The sequence below is a fragment of the Lepisosteus platostomus genome, chromosome 22, assembly GCF_059453375.1.
Source record: "Lepisosteus platostomus isolate fLepPlt1 chromosome 22, fLepPlt1.hap1, whole genome shotgun sequence".
NCBI lineage: Eukaryota > Metazoa > Chordata > Actinopteri > Semionotiformes > Lepisosteidae > Lepisosteus > Lepisosteus platostomus.
Genome location: NC_142632.1, coordinates 1,249,824 through 1,266,145, shown reverse-complemented (window position 1 = coordinate 1,266,145; position 16,322 = coordinate 1,249,824). Strand labels below are relative to the sequence as shown.

Below are 16,322 nucleotides of genomic sequence, written 5' to 3'. Positions count from 1 at the left end.
AACTGCCCTCACGCCTACGCCAATAAACTCAAAATGAGAAAGGATGAGGCAGTGCTTGTTTCAGCCAAACCGGCCCGAAAAGCCAAAGCAAACAACAAGTCAAACAAAGAACCCTTGTTGGACAAAGAGTCTCAGGCTCCAGCCAGGATCAGTCCTGCTGTGGTGCTGGGGCCGGTGGAAGAGAAATCCACTACGCCCCCACAACCGCAGACTGCACCAGACAAGCACGAGGGTTTGAAAACCCCCGAGAACAGCGAGGACCCCTCCCCCATTCCTGCTCCTCAGAACGAGGCCAGTGTGGGGCCCCCCGGTGGAGCGGGTCCAGCGAGGAGACCCAGGATTCAGCGGAGCTGCTTTTCTCAGACTCTGCAAGTGCTACAGATGCCCTCCTCTCCTCCATCCAGTCCATCACGGAGGATCTGCAGCAGCTGGTGGGTGAGGGGGAAGAGGAGACTGGTGCATTGGCTGCACCCCTTTCCCCTCAGTGCTCCCAGGAGCTGGACTTGAGGAAAAGGAAAAATGACTCTGTTTTCTCCCCGAGCGAGGAGGAAGGAGAGCATGGCGATGGGGACAGCTGGAACCCCTCCACCCCTCCCTCTACCCCCTTCCTTGAAATGGACTCCGTGAATGCTTTTACTGCTGCCACCCTGATGAAGGCTCATTCAGAGGATGGCTGGCAGGAAATTGGTAAGAAGAAAAAGAAAAAGAAGAAGGTAACTAGTGAGACAGAAAAGACTTTAAACTCTCAGACACATATAGATGTATATATCCCACAACAGCAGGATATACATGGTCAGGGAGGAATAGCAGCTCCAGAATTGACTATTGCTTTGTCTCAGAGAGAGTGAAAGTTGTTGGGGTCACTCTTCAGCCTGTCTTCTTCTCAGATCATCAGGCTTTAGGGTGTAGAGTGGAACTCCAGGGCGGGACTGTCTTTGGCCCAGGCCTCTGGAAACTCAACACAAAGCTGCTAGAGAACGAGGGGGTAGTATCCCGCTACAAGGAGAAACTATCACAGTGGCTGTCCTTGCAGTGTCTGTACGGGTCAGTAGGAGAGTGGTGGGAGGAGGTGAAGGTGAGGACAAAGGCCTTTTTCATGGCTGAGGGAAGGAAGGCTGCTGCCAGACGGAGAGGAGTGCTAGCCAGGAAACAGAGGCAGCTGCAGCGTCTCTACACGACGCTGCACAGTGGCTTCGATGTGCTCGAGGATATCGCCCTTTTAAAAAAGGACATCCGGAGCATAGCCGAAGAAAGTAGTTGAGGAGTGCTGTTAAGAAGCAGAGTGCAGTTCTTGGAAGAAAATGAGAAGTGTACTCGCTTCTTTTTCAGGAAAGTGGTAGGCTCCAAGTCTGTCATGGAAAGTGTAGTTGATGAGGAGGGACGAGAGAGAACAGAGCCGAGTGCTATCCTCTCCTGCACCGAGGCCTTCTACTCAAGACTGTACAGCTCTACAGAGTTAAAGGATGAAGAAATTCATTTTTTTTACCTCAAAGCTAGAAAACGTTTTGAGTGAAGAAGATAGGGAAGTACTTGAGAGGGATTTGACAGTAGAAGAGCTGAGACAGGCTATGGAGAGCTTACAGAAGGGGAAAACTCCGGGTGCTGACGGGCTCCCTAAAGAATTTTATTGCACCTTTTGGGATCTGCTTCAGGATCCGCTACTGCTCCTATTCGTGGAAAGCTATAAGACAGAATTGCTGCCTGACTCCTTAAGAGAAGGCACTATCTCTCTCTTGTTTAAGAAAGGAGCAAAGAATGACATAAAGAACTGGAGACCCCTCAGCCTGTTAGGCGTGGACACTAAGATCCTGTCCAAAGCCCTTTTCCTGCGCCTACAAAATGTAGTGGCCTCACTGGTAGGGAAAGAACAGACTTGTGGGATAGCAGGACGCCTGATGAGCGACAACCTGGCCTTGTTGAGGGATGTCTGTCTGTACTCAGAGGATCGCTCCCTCCCTCTGTGCATTTTAAGTGTAGACCTAGAAAAGGCCTTTGACCGGTAGGCGGTGCGTGATTGGTTGACCGACAGGGGCACTCGTGGTCCATTGGTCTGTCGTAGAAAGACTTACTGTAAACGTCTTTACTGTGCCCGTTGTAGATATTGAATTTTGCCACTGAAGGGAAATCTTAGTAGCTGAGCATAAAAAGAATAGGAGCATACTGTAACGCGTGTGAAGGCCATAAACGATATTAATTTTGGAACGTAAACATACAGTATATAGCTGGTCTTGGTACTTTAAAGAAAAAAATACACACCAGTATTCCATTTCTCCCTAACCATTGTAAGCTTCGAAGTCTTTAACTAACGTGATACCAGAGTCAACAAGCATACTTTTAGAATTTGATTAAAAGGGAATATAATATGGAATCGCGTATCTCAAGAAATTAATAACGATATAATTATATTCATGTTGCAAAAGAACTGCAATGGACATAAAAACTCCCTTGCTTTTAACAGAGCGTTCCATAATTTCTAACTACGAAAATGCCAGGTGAAAGGATTTGTAAACATATTTTGTTAAAGCAAGTCAGTTTTTTCCGCAACACATAAAATACATTTTTCCAAGAAAGTTTAGTCTTTGTCACTAATGAAACCACTAAATAAAGACATAAATATAGAAATCTTAAGATTTGTTTTATTTAATGTTGGTAGCAGGATGAACTGTCAGAGTGTATATTTTGTCGCAAAGTTGCTGCAAGATGTTAACAGTGAAAAAGGTATTTAGAAATGAGTTATTTCAAGATGAAAAAGAAAACATACACGAAACATGGTTTCATAACGACCAGAATCGGTCTTGAGATATTTTTAACTTGATTTACAGTATTTGAGAGGTATGTCTTAACACCGATACTACGGTGCTTAAGTACTGCTCACGTATATGTTTCTAGGTTTATATTATGCATTTCATATGGTCAAATTACTTTTGAGCAACTAATAAGAAGCGCGAAACGGTATGCGTTTTAGTTTCGTTTTGTGCTGGGACCCGTGGATTGATTAGAGATATCAAGTACATACAAGTCATTTTTTAAATGTTGTAGTTCGTCTTGAAAAAATGTTACGAGTACATCATCTATCAACAATTACACAGGTTCTGTTTCCATATTGCGGATTTTGGTTAGGTATTATCAAATCCAGTGGCGCTGTGTGTTAGTTTACTGAGTCCCATGTCACATGGTCTGTGATTGAAACCTGTAAAACCGGTTTAATTCGTCACAGCCAGCACTCTTCAGGTGTGAGGGTCTTCTGCTCAGAATGAAACGCTAAAATGTTTGTGTATATTCTAATGGTAGTGGGGGCAGGGTGTGTGGGAACAGGTTTGGTTGAAATTGCATTGGACATCTATGTTCTTCACAACTGAAACATTTTCTCTGAAAGCATTTTCTTCGCAGTTTAACCGATCTTGTTACAGCATGTTACAGTTTACTATTATTAACCATATTAATTTTAAGTGCATTAAAGTGAATGTAAAATCTTGTAAAAATATATTTTCATTGTTCAAATATACATTAAGTCTGACTATCATATAATAAGTTAAATACAAAACTAAAGATAAAATAGGGTTAAATATAATTCAAAATATTTTGCTAACAATGTTAACTGTTTATGAATAATAAAATGTATTAACTAAGGAGTAGGATGGCACAGTTGTTAGTATGTTTTTTGTTTTGTTTCTTTTTCATAAATACAACAGTAGTACCTGATGTCTCAGTGGCTTTCAAAATTAAATTATGCATGCAAACCTGTGAACTTGAAAGATAACTAAGATATCCATCCATTATATTCCATAATATCCATGAAATATATGGCGCTGAAATATGTGTGACGCAGTGGTGGCCTGACACGGTGAGGTGCCCTGGCAGCTGTGTGATGCAGTGGTGGTCGGGTATGTAGAGGTGCACTGGCAGCTGTGTGTTGTGACGCAGTGGTGGCCTGGCACGGTGAGGTGCGCTGGCAGCTGTGTGATGCAGTGGTGGTCGGGTATGTAGAGGTGCACTGGCAGCTGTGTGTTGTGACGCAGTGGTGGCCTGGCACGGTGAGGTGCGCTGGCAGCTGTGTGATGCAGTGGTGGTCGGGTATGTAGAGGTGCACTGGCAGCTGTGTGTTGTGACGCAGTGGTGGCCTGGCACGGTGAGGTGCGCTGGAGCTGTGTGATGCAGTGGTGGTCGGGTATGTAGAGGTGCACTGGCAGCTGTGTGTTGTGACGCAGTGGTGGCCTGGCACGGTGAGGTGCGCTGGAGCTGTGTTATGCAGTGGTGGTCGGGTATGTAGAGGTGCACTGGCAGCTGTGTGTTGTGACGCAGTGGTGGCCTGGCACGGTGAGGTGCGCTGGCAGCTGTGTGATGCAGTGGTGGTCGGGTATGTAGAGGTGAACTGGCAGCTGTGTGTTGTGACGCAGTGGTGGCCTGGCACGGTGAGGTGCCCTGGCAGCTGTATGATGCAGTGGTGGCCTGGCACGGTGAGGTGCGCTTGCAGCTATGTGACGCAGTGGTGGCCTGGCACGGTGAGGTGCGCTGGCAGCTGTGTGATGCACAGCTCAGTTGGTTTTGTCCAACTGAGCAATCTTGCTTTCATAAAATATACCAACATTTTAATGACTGATGATTAACATGCTGTAATACACAGTTCAAAATTAAAGGCTCAAATGCTGTACATGAGAGGTTAAGCTCCCCCTGGCGGTTTTACAAGGCGACGCCGGATAGTTAGTCACGTGACACACGTGAACCGCGTGATACCCCGGTGGGCGTGTCGCGGTATGCCGCGAAATACCTCACCCATTTTGAATGGCTGCATCTGTACGTTCAGAATCAAACCCGCAGCTGTTGTTCGACTTTATTTCTTGACTAATTACAACTGAGTGTCGCAGGAGCAGTTACATAAACTTGTCTGGTATATTTGAACACAAATGCCGTTCTTCAATTAAAACTAACAGTACATTGTCAGGGACATTCAGTTCTATACAAACAAGAGACAGACAAGAGAATATTTCTTCCTTTCATGTGGACTACGTGTTGACTTACTGATCGGAATAATTGAAAAGTTCGGGTTCATAGCCGATGCAGTGCGTGCTAATAAGAACAGCAACGCTGAGCTCTCAGCACCGTACTGAGCCCAGGTGTTTTTCTAAAGCTGTCAGGTGCAGTTCATTTACATGAAGGAAATCTCTTACTGGGTGCAATTACAATGCAGTAAGTAGCACAGACTACTTAGGGAGCAGCCCGATGCGTTTAAAAATTACCTGAGCCAGGTAGGAGTCGAACCTACAATCTCCTGATTCGTAATCAGACGCGTTATCCATTGCGCCACTGGACCTGGTGTGACACTGCAGGACTGTAACCCAGTGAGCTCAGCCCTGCAACTAGTAAAATATTACCCCCGGTCCATTCTTTTCCAAAAGTGAGAAACACCTGTTTTCTACATGTTGTCTGTTTTAAAACCATATCTCTTTAAACCAAACCAAGAGTTTGTCTTTTGCACTGCTATTCTGATTCATTTCGATTTCAAAGAAAAAAAAAACATTACCTTCCAAAGCATCATAAAATTGTCCCTTCTTCCAGACTCTACTTCTCTCTTGTAGTAGTACAGCAGACCTTTCCAGGTGAGCAGATCACAGAGTCCGAAATGAGCTTCCTCCATCAAGCAAAGTACCTGAACATGACTCTGTCATCATAAAAGCGCCCCTGTAATAAAGAAATTAAATCCGAAATCAAGAGGGCAGTTGCCTACTGAAATACAAGAAGTCATCAATTTTAACCTAGCAACACATTAAAGGCTGCATCTATACAAGTACGATTCTAGAAATGCTCACCAGATTACGTTTTAAGAAGGAACTGTGCCTCAGGTTCCGCCGAGATCTTAACTCGGATGGCAGGATTCAGAGTCCGGAGTGCGGACTGATGGCGCACGGAGGGTCCATATACTGTGGATCCCTCAGTGATCTTCCGCGTATTCAAACCGCCAGCGTGTGACTCCCCTGTCCCCGTGACCTCATTGCTCTGCTCTCTCCTCTGTGCAGCCGAGCCCGACTCACAGTAAAGTGAAAAAAAATATGCCCTCAACGTGAGATTTAGTCTGGAGCGAGGATAGATGTTACCTTTTTATCACTGAACAGGATGTATGTGATGTGGCGACTAGGTTCAATTTTGTATCCTCTTTAAAAGATTAAGGACTGGGGTGAGCGTGATTTACCAGCTAAGAACCCGACGTTCACCGTTTAAGCTGCATAGACTTGGTCGTTTAACTCTTCTCCATTAGTAGGGTTAAGGTTAAAGAAAAAAACATTGCTGACTTCTTTTTTTTTTTGCCAGCCGCTAGCGCTGATTAGCAAGGTTTGTATTTCATGTTTTGCAAGTTGCATCCATTTTAAGAAAAACAAGTCGCGTTAAAGACAGGAAATGAATACTTGCAAGTCTAGCTGTAGGCGGTTGTCCATAATGACCAGTACTGTTCAAGAAGACAGAACAAAGAAGGCACCGCTGGGATTCGAACCCAGGATCTCCTGTTTACTAGACAGGCGCTTTAACCAACTAAGCCACAGCACCCCAGGAGTGTTCTCCTTTTGCAGCCACTTGGACACACCTTTAGAAAAACATTTTGTTAACAGGCATTCTGCCTCAGCCTAAACACCTATAGCTTGCAAAGCGCATGCTATTAGACAGGCACCTCTGCAAGACCTTAAGAGTCTCTTAAACTAGTGATAGTAAGGTGTTCCCAATGGGTGATGTTCGGCTTTCAAATCATCTCTCCGTGGAAGCGCCGAGATGCAGCTGTTTAAGGCTTAGAAGCAGCTGACTGTTTCACTACCTAGCTGATCACTGTCAGTCAGGGAGCTTAGAGGTGAAAAGCCTGTCTGAGAGACAATTCGCCGTCGATCAGTTCAATATGTTCCGTACCAGCTCGGCGCACCCGAGATCATCTTGGTAGCCGTGTAATTCAGATGAGTGAGAGCTTGTGTGTATTTACCACCGTGATTGGATGCCGGTCCTTCTCAGGTCACAGTAAACCTTCTGCTCAAAAAAAGTGAGGTAAAACCTCACTCTGCACAGTAAAACCTAAAAAAGTGAGGTTTTATTTAATCTCTGACCAAGGGAAACGTTTCATTTTTTCAAAGAAATGTTTGTTAAAAAATAAAGTCATAGTTCCATGGGATTCAATCATAGACCGTGTGACATGGAAGTCAGGAACCTAACCCACTAAAGCACTACAGAAACATTATCGACAGACAATGTACAGCGTGTACTATTCTTGTGTTGCGGTACATGAATATAATTATATCGTTATTAATTTCTAATTTATAACTTTATTAACTTTATAAATTTATTAACGTTATTAATTAATTTCACGACGCACAGACAGAGCGTGGGGAGCTGCCGCCTGCAAACACGGCTCCAGGCAGGACTCCGCTCTGCAGGAGCCGCAGAGCAGAGGAGATGGGGGCAGCTTAGCTCCTGTGCAGAGACCTGAGCTGTTGTTGCTGCGGACGCTGTCTTTTCTGCACTCGGGGTAGGAGTGAATGTTGAGTTGCCCTTAGAAATGAAGCAAAGCACTTCAACGGCACGGGTGTGTGTGTGTGCGCCCTGGTGATTCTGGGAGACAGATCGAACCTGGGCTAAAAGAGAGGGGGCTTAGCCCTCTTCCATTTGCTACTTCAAAGTTGTACAACCCATTTGTATCTGCTAGGCGGCGCAGTCGTCGTGCACAAAGAACGCTTTGAAAAGCGTCAAAGGCAAGTCATTCCGAGTTGGTCGTTTGTGTTTTCCGTTCAGACGCGAAATGCTGAAATGATCTCTCGGCTCCTCGGTTGTCATTTCTGCTCCGTAAAGGAATCACAGCACGCGTCGGCTTCCAGCACGGTGGGTCGGGACACGATGCCGGGGGGTCGGAGAGAGCGATGTCTTCCTCGTTAGTATAGGACCTGTCACCTGTCCCCACCTGTCACGCGGGAGACAGGGGTACATCAGGACGCGCATTGAAGTGAAAGCAGGATGCGCTGCGACATGCACTGTGCAGATCCCGCCACACTAAGAGGTGAGTGGGTCTGTTCGATCACAGCGCTAGGCGAATCCCCAATCCCCTTTTGTGCGTGGCGACAAAAGAAATCTGTTTTCGCCCGGTTTCGAACCGGGGACTTTTCGCGTGTGAGGCGAACGTGATAACCACTACACTACGGAAACAGTGGTAAGACATGCCCAGCGGCCCAGTGCTGAGCTTCGCCAATGCGATTCAGCTGCTTCCAGTGCCTTTATTGGAGTGCGCTGATGGACCGTGCTCTCTCTCCAGAGACCAGCACGCCTGTCATGGACGGAGCAGGAAAGGCGGCGTCACATTCTACAGCCCTCTCCACGCAATCGACGAAATCGGGCTACTGACGTGGAGAAAATCGCCTCTCCAGAAAGTGCAAATATCATCTTGGAGAGTATAAATCCTATTGCCGAAGGTCAGCCCTGTCTACCAGAGTAACCCTCCCACCTCCTGCAGCGATGGTCAGCTGGTCTCACACGCGAGAAGTTTCGGCTGGAAACAAGCGCCCCCTCTTCTCGCACGTTTTGCACGTTCGAGTAGTTTTAATGCGGCTCCTTCGTACACGGTGCTGATCTTTTGGAAAGCAGGAGGCAAAACTGACACGTTCCCATACCGGGAGTCGAACCAGGGCCGCCTGGGTGAAAACCAGGAATCCTAACCACTAGACCATATGGCAGCGAACAACCCTGCTGTTCCCGGCATCATGCAAGCAAACTACATAAATATGAGAAAACACGCAAGAGAGTTGTCACTCAGAGTGTCGAAGGGTCGATGTATACTGGGACTCAGTTGAAATGCAACGTCAGGACTTTTCCGTTTATGTCACACGAAGAGAGCACAGCCTTTTCCGCCCTGCCACGTGTGTATCGGTAACTCGACGTGATCGTATAGTGGTCATAGTTGTGGCCGCAACAACCCTGGTTCAAATCTGGGTCACGGCAGAATAGGGGTGTTTGCTTTTACTACTTGCATGAATGAAGGCAAAAAAAAGCCAATCGATGTGAACGAACGGCACTTTACAGAGGAGTACTGCCTGACTGGATCGTTGATGAACGACAGAGGCCACTCCGACCTCTTCTCGGGTTTCTTCAATGACTTACTAAGGATCTTCTTCACATTCGCCCATGCAGGGGAAGCCAGTTACACCATAGCAAACGCAGGAAAGTGCATTTCATGCAGAGACCAGGAGGGACCTGTTTACACCAAGAGTGGTTGGAGTATGGAACAATGCGCCCAGCCCTGTTGCTGGAGTCGATTCTTGATTAGATCTTGGGCTCACTAAGAGGCCCCCGCTGGGTACTAATCTTTCTGTTGTTCTCACAGGTGTTGCGCTGCTTTTGAGCCGACAGAGCTCGTCTTGGTCTGTCGGGACAGCCCAATTGCAAATGATCGGCTCCAGGTACAGAAAAAACGTGCGTTTGGTACAAGAGTGCATGAAGGCACTGGAAATACATTGGGAACAAATGACTGGTGGTTCAAGACCTCTGTGAAGTGCAGGAGCGTGCAAGAAGAGGCTGTTTGCACCCGGTCTCGAACCTGGGACCTTTCACATGTTAGGCAAACGTGATAACCACTACACTACGGAAACCTGTAGGGTTTGTTGCTGGTGTATCGCTTGCGTTTCGGGCTGAGAAAGGGACGCGTCATTTTAGGCAGGGGGCGCTGGAGAGAGGAACAAAGGGAGCGATGAAACAAAATGCCGAAACCCGGGATCGAGCCAAGGACCTTTAGAACATACTCTCACGAATCGTTAGAATATGTGCGTTTGATCATCAATTGCGTAACAACCACATTCGTTCGACTTGAGCCATCAAGCTCATAGTTTTCAAATCTTGAAAGCTGTCATTGAGCACATCATAGTCTGCAGTACGCCCCGTAACTTGCGTACTTCAACAGAAAGAAGAGCAGACAGCTCCATAAATATGCGAGGCGCAGAGAGTGCAAGGCGAGCCGCACACATTTCGGTGGCTGAGAGAGGGCAGTTTTTGCTTCTGCATTTCCCAAGTAAGGACGCATGACAACAAGCGATCGCGGTGCTCATTTACGACATAGTGGTGATGAGTTTTCAGTACGTGTTCTTTTGAACGAGCAATGAGGTTGCTGCCTTGGACAGCTGACTGCACGCTCTCATTGTGCCACGTGATGAGTATTCACCAGGCTCGTTCAGTCATTAGTCACATTCCATCGTTTGCCATAAGCAGATGCTGCAAGGTGATGTGGATATCAGTTCCCAGTCTTGTGGACGAGGACAGAAAGAGCACACAAGGGCTCAGCCGGGAGTTGAACCCGGGACCTCCCACACCCTAAGCGAGAATCATACCCCTAAACCAATGAGCCACAGCAGCACTTTCTATTTTATCCTGTCAGCGAGCTTGAGGATGGGGGAGAGGCGTCATTCGCTCGTCCAGTCAGACCTTCATCAATAAGTCAAGAAAGCCGCAATTACACGACTGCCTTGCAGACGAAGGGCAGTGAACTGCACCCGGTAAGAGGGGAACAAGCGGCACTAGGCGACACTGAGGCATGAGCCCCAGCGAAGGGGGTTAGCTTGCATGGTACAGCGCTCGCTTTGCATGCGAGAGGTAGCGGGATCGTTTCCCACGTCCTCCAGGTGTGTGCTTAGAGCTTGATGTGCCGAAAGGTGTCCTTTAGCCTGTGGTCACACCTTGCATGGAGAGCGTCATGCAGCTGTCAATCATTTCGCAGCCACGCCCCCTCTTCATCTTCTCTCTGCCTTAAGCGTCTCCGCCACTCTCTCTTGACATTTCATGTCAGCATGTCAGAAGTCCGAGTGACGTTTTTAATGGCTGAGTGAGGGCACGATGCTGAAGCAGAGAGGCCACTTCAGCCAGAGAGACTTGTGCTAGGTGAGATCTGAAAAACGGACTCGCAACAGAAACAGACCAAAAAAGTATCGGTGAGATCAAAAGGCAAATGCAACATCCAGCAGAGGGCGTCTAAAGATTAGGGAACGGGCGACTGAAATCCATATGAGGCAAACTTTCCGGCTGTGCACTGCAGCTGGCCTCGTTGGCGTAGTTGGTAGCGCGTCAGTCTCTTCATCTGAAAGTCCTGAGTTTGATCCTCACACGGGGCAGGGCTGCTTCCTCTCTTGCTCTTTTCAAACACTTGCGGCAACTGTTCGCTCATAACCACGTCTGGAATGCGTGACCTTTACACGGGGGAGAAGCAACGCCGCATCCCTTTTCTAAAGAACATTCACATTCAGAAATAAGTCAAGAAATTTGCCATTACTTTTGCTGTCAGCCTGCCCATGTTGCCAAAGAAAGATTCACTCGGCGTCAACATGACAGAACAGCGATCACTTGAAAACACTATTCCACACTCCGTAAGCAAGAACTTCAGTGTTTGCAGTCACCCGATATGCCGATAGTCAAAGGAGCACAAAACACGAAACGTCAAAAGACAAGATGAGTTGATGGAAAGAGCGTTGAATTGATGAGCACAAAAGTTCAGCTCGTACAATAGGCAACGAAAGTCCCGGCGTCATCATCGCACTTGAAAGGACTGCCTTGCAGACTAAGGGCAGTGGGAGGTTGCTGTTTTGAGATGGAGGCATTGGTATGGTGGGCCGAGATCTATTCTTCTTAAGGAATTCTTCATCGTGAAAGATTGGTCCACAGATCATCCAAAGAACTTACAAATTTTTGGGACTCAGGGAATCACGTCTTGAAAATACGGCTTGGACGCGTAACGGCATTCTATCCAACTATCCAACTGCAGGACTTGAGGGTTTTTTGTGCTTTGTTCTGTTTTCGTTGACATCGCATTCGTAAGAGCGTCAAAAAAAGGCAATTCCAGCATCTAACACGAATAAAAGGGCTATTGAAACTGCAGGGCTGCGCAGCTTCTAAAATCCTTGCACACAATTCTCCGTTATTGTTACTTCCTTCTTTCTGTCTAACAAAGTTCCCTTTTCCTGACCGGACGGGGAGACTATCATTCCAACTTGAAGCCAGCCTTAAGCTCTCCGAGGCGCATTTGTCTGCTAGCATGCATTTTGTGAATTTTTTTTTTGTTGTTGTTAAACCGAAAGCGACTTTGAAAAAGGGTTCCGCCGCCGCCCGGCACTCTATGTTAGACTGTATCAAGAAAGCAGCGCGCGCTGCAGCCGTGGCCGAGTAGTTAGGGCGATGGATTAGAAAGCCGTCGGGGTCTCCCCGCGAAGCTTCGAGTCCTGCCGCCTACGGTGTCATCGTGTGTCTGCGCAACAAAGGAAAAGCACCCGTTTCACTTTTCCCGCGACTTTTAAAACACGAATGATCTGGATTTCTAAATGAATGGCTCTTAAAATGTGATCTGATCTTCATCTGACGCATAATAATAAATAAAGACAGTCTTGTTTAACAAACAACACACAACATTTTACATTGTCAATTCAGTTCAAATCAATGTATTTCTATATAGCACCTTTCACAACAAGGTTGTCCCAAGGCACTTAACAATGCAAGTTGTTAAGAGCCTTGTGTCTAATATGCCGCCTAGGTTACGTGCTGTCTCTTTGAGGCAAATGATTAAATCCTCTGAGTTAAGTGCTGAAGTTATAGTAGTCCTATCAGTATTGTTGCCTCCGATCAACAGATCCTCAGTTTTCTCAGAGTTGAGTAACAAAAAGTTTTCACACATCCAAGTCTTTCCTTCATTAATGCATTTAACTAAAGTGATAATAGAAGAGTTGTCATTTGGTGTAAACAAAATGTTTATTTGAGTGTCATCAGCATATGAATGAAAGTTCATATTATTTTTTCGTATTATCCTACCTAGCAGCAGCATGTAGAGAGAGAGAGCAATATTGGTCCCGGCACTGATCCGTCTGGTACCCCAAATTGAACTGGTGACGTTGATGAAGCAGTACAATTATTAGATATTTGAACATAATGAAAACGATGAGTAAAATGTGAAGTAAACCACTGAAGGACGGTTCCAGATAAGCCAACCTCAAACTCAAGCCTGTGTAACAAAACAGAGAGGTCAACCGTGTCAAAGGCAGCTCTAAGATCTAGAAGCACAAGCACTGTTGCATTCCCTGCATCAGTAGCTAAGAGAATATCATTTACGACTCTCGTTAATGCAGTTTCAGAAACCAGACTGAAATTTCTCAATTATATTATTTGAATCCAGATACGATTGACATTGGGCAACAACTATTCTCTCAAGACTTTTAGATTGAAATGGGACCTTTGAGAAAGGCCTGTAGTTGTTAAGAACTTGTGGATCCAAATTTGACTTCTTAAGGAGCGGTCTAACAACTGCTACCTTAAATTGATCAGGTACAACGCCTGATGCAAGCGATGCATTCATCATACTAATTATAGGTCCTGCCAGTCCTTCGAGGGAATCTTTGACTAGCTGAGTGGGGATGGGATCTAGCGAACAGGTGGTTGACTTTGTCTTACGTCTGTGTTCATGAGTCCACCATAAGAAGAAATCTGAACAGGAGTGGTGATCATCCGAGGTCACCACGGAGGAAACCACTGCTCTCCCCAACAAAAAAACCACCACTGCCCCTCTCAAGTTTGCTAAAGACCACATGGATGTTCCACAGCAACTCCTGGAACAATGTTCTGTGGACAGACGTGACAAAAGTTGAACTTGTTGGTAAATGTGCACAGCGTTATGTTTGGAGATAACAAAACACTGCATACCAACTCCAAAACCTCATCCCACCTGGGAAGCATGGCGGAGGCTGTAGGGCTTGCAATCATCGAGGGACCGATGAATTCCAAGATGTATCAGGAAATTCTACAGCAGAATGTCAGGGTGTCTGCCTGTGATCTAAAACTCGAAAGACGCTGGGTCATGCAGCATGACAAAAACAAAGGAGTACATCAACAACAGAGTGGCTGAAACAGAAGAAATTCCGTATTTTGGGATGGCCAAGTAAGAGTCCTGACCCCAATCCCATTGAAGTGCTGTGGCATGATCTGAAGCAGGCCGTTCAGCGCAAGACATCCCAAAAATATACATGAACTGAAACAGTTTTGCATAGAGGAATAGGCCAAAATACCTCCTAACCGCTGCTCAGGTCTGACCAGCCGCTACAGAAAGTGGGGGTTGAGGTTTTTGTCAATAAAGGAGGTTCCACTAGCTCCTTAATATAAGGGTTCACGTACTTTTTCCATCAATGACCTTGATTGTTTAAAACATTTGTTAAAACAGCAATGTCAAATGTTGGGCGTGTGTTGTTTGTTAAATCAGACTCTCTTTATTGATTATTATGACTAAGATAAAGATAAGATCACATGTTAGGAGCCATTCATGCAGAAATCCACATCATTCCGAAGGGCTGTTTACAAAAGTTTTTCTCCCAACTGTATGTGAGAGAAAAGCAGAGACGCTCACTGAGTAAGGTGGGGTTGCAGCTTCGCAAATCACAAGGACATTTGTACTCTCAAAAGGGGACAGGAGCAACCCAGATGGGACTCGAACCCACAATCCCTGGCTTAGAGTGCCAGTGCCTTAGCCATTAGGCCACTGCGCCACACTGGGTGAGGTTGATCACGCTGATGAAGAGCCAGTTTTTTTTTCCTTTGCTTTTTCAAAGGGATCCCCAAAAATAAGGGAAGTTAGGCAGCAGAAGGTTTACTGTGACCTGAGAAGGACCGGCATCCAATCACGGTGGTACACACACACACGCTCTCGCTCATCTGAGCTACACAGCTACCAAGATGATCTCAGGTGCGCCGAGCTGGTACGGAACATATTGAGCTGATCGACGGCGAATTGTCTCTCAGACAGGCTTTTCACCTCTGAGCTCCCTGACTGACAGTGATCAGCTAGGTAGTGAAACAGTCAGCTGCTTCTAAGCCTTAAACAGCTGCATCTCGGCGCTTCCAAGGAGAGATGATTTGAAAGCCGAACATCGCCCATTGGGAACACCTTACTATCACTAGTTTAAGAGACTCTTAAGGTCTTGCAGAGGTGCCTGTCTAATAGCATGCGCTTTTCAAGCTATAGGTGTTTAGGCTGAGGCAGAATGCCTGTTAACAAAATGTTTTTCTAAAGGGGCCTCGCACTCTTTTCCAAGCAATGGTCACCATCCCCACCGAGTGTCACAATGTAGTCATGTCCTAGGATGTCACCTGTTAGTCTCCATTTGTCTGCCACCAACACTTTAGGTTACGGGGTCACAACCGCACCCCGGAGAGCAGAGGAGCCGTTGGCGTTCTGGTGGCGCAGATTGGGCTGAAGGTGGGGCGCTTGAATCTCGCTGTTGGAGGCCGTCTGAAACTGACCCAAGCCTTTCCCTTGAATTAAATGTAAATAAGAAATGAACCCCAGATGCACATGGAATCAATCACGTGTTTCCTTTGAGCCGTTTCAAAGACTGCTCCAGAGTTTACCTTGCACAGATGCACAAAGATTAATGATGGGGGTGCATGCTTCCAGGCGCCTTACAACTGTAGGGACTGATTAGAGACAATTCGTAGCGTGTGTTCGTTTCCATATACGCCCCGTGTTGCAATGGTAGGATGAAGTCAAATACGGCTTGGACGTGTAACGGCATTCTATCCAACTGCAGGACTTGAGGGTTTTTTTGTGCTTTGTTCTGTTTTCGTTGACATCGCATTCGCAAGAGCGTCAAAAATAGGCAATTCCAGCATCTAACACGAATAAAAGGGCTATTGAAACTGCAGGGCTGCGCAGCTTCTAAAATCCTTGCACACAATTCTCCGTTATTGTTACTTCCTTCTTTCTGTCTAACAAAGTTCCCTTTTCCTAACCGGACGGGGAGACTTTATCATTCCAACTTGAAGCCAGCCTTAAGTCCTCTGAGGCGCATTTGTCTGCTAGCATGCTTTTGTGAAAGTTCAAATTCGGACAAACACAATCTGTGGCGTTTAGCGTGACATAGTCTTGCAGGCATCGTGCTGTCTCACTGCAATACTATACCGCTGGAGTTTAAACAACTAGTGTTAAGTCTTTATTTTTCTGTAGTCAAAAAAAGCAAAAATTAACATTCAGGTCATGAAAAACTCAAAAAAACTCCTCAACCACTAAACTTTACCTCCCACCTGAGCGCCATCTTGAACGCCCCTACCACCAGAGAATGCTCACGATTTCGGAAGCTGTCTCCGGGACGTGCTGATTCCATACATCCTGAATAAATCATGATATAGTTAGTTGCTGTAGCTAGACGTTTAAATGAGTTTCATGGCCAGATGGACTGTTTCCTCCAGCGGTATAGTATTGCAGTGAGACAGCACGATGCCTGCAAGACTATGTCACGCTAAACGCCACAGATTGTGTTTGTCCGTTCGTGTCAGTCGTCCTGCAGCCA

At 46.3% G+C, this 16,322-nt stretch overlaps 4 non-coding genes across 4 annotated transcripts; 1 reads left to right on the top strand and 3 right to left on the bottom strand.

Annotated features, from left to right (window-relative positions):
• Positions 1–5,238: 5,238 nt before the first annotated feature.
• Positions 5,239–5,311, bottom strand: trnar-acg (transfer RNA arginine (anticodon ACG)). The gene has a single exon. It is a non-coding gene; the product is annotated as a tRNA-Arg (tRNA).
• A 1,155-nt stretch (positions 5,312–6,466) lies between these two features.
• On the bottom strand, positions 6,467–6,540 carry trnat-agu (transfer RNA threonine (anticodon AGU)). Its single transcript has one exon. It is a non-coding gene; the product is annotated as a tRNA-Thr (tRNA).
• A 2,084-nt stretch (positions 6,541–8,624) lies between these two features.
• Positions 8,625–8,696, bottom strand: trnae-uuc (transfer RNA glutamic acid (anticodon UUC)). The gene has a single exon. It is a non-coding gene; the product is annotated as a tRNA-Glu (tRNA).
• Positions 8,697–11,044: 2,348 nt separating this feature from the next.
• trnak-cuu (transfer RNA lysine (anticodon CUU)) lies at positions 11,045–11,117 on the top strand. The gene has a single exon. It is a non-coding gene; the product is annotated as a tRNA-Lys (tRNA).
• Positions 11,118–16,322: the final 5,205 nt, after the last annotated feature.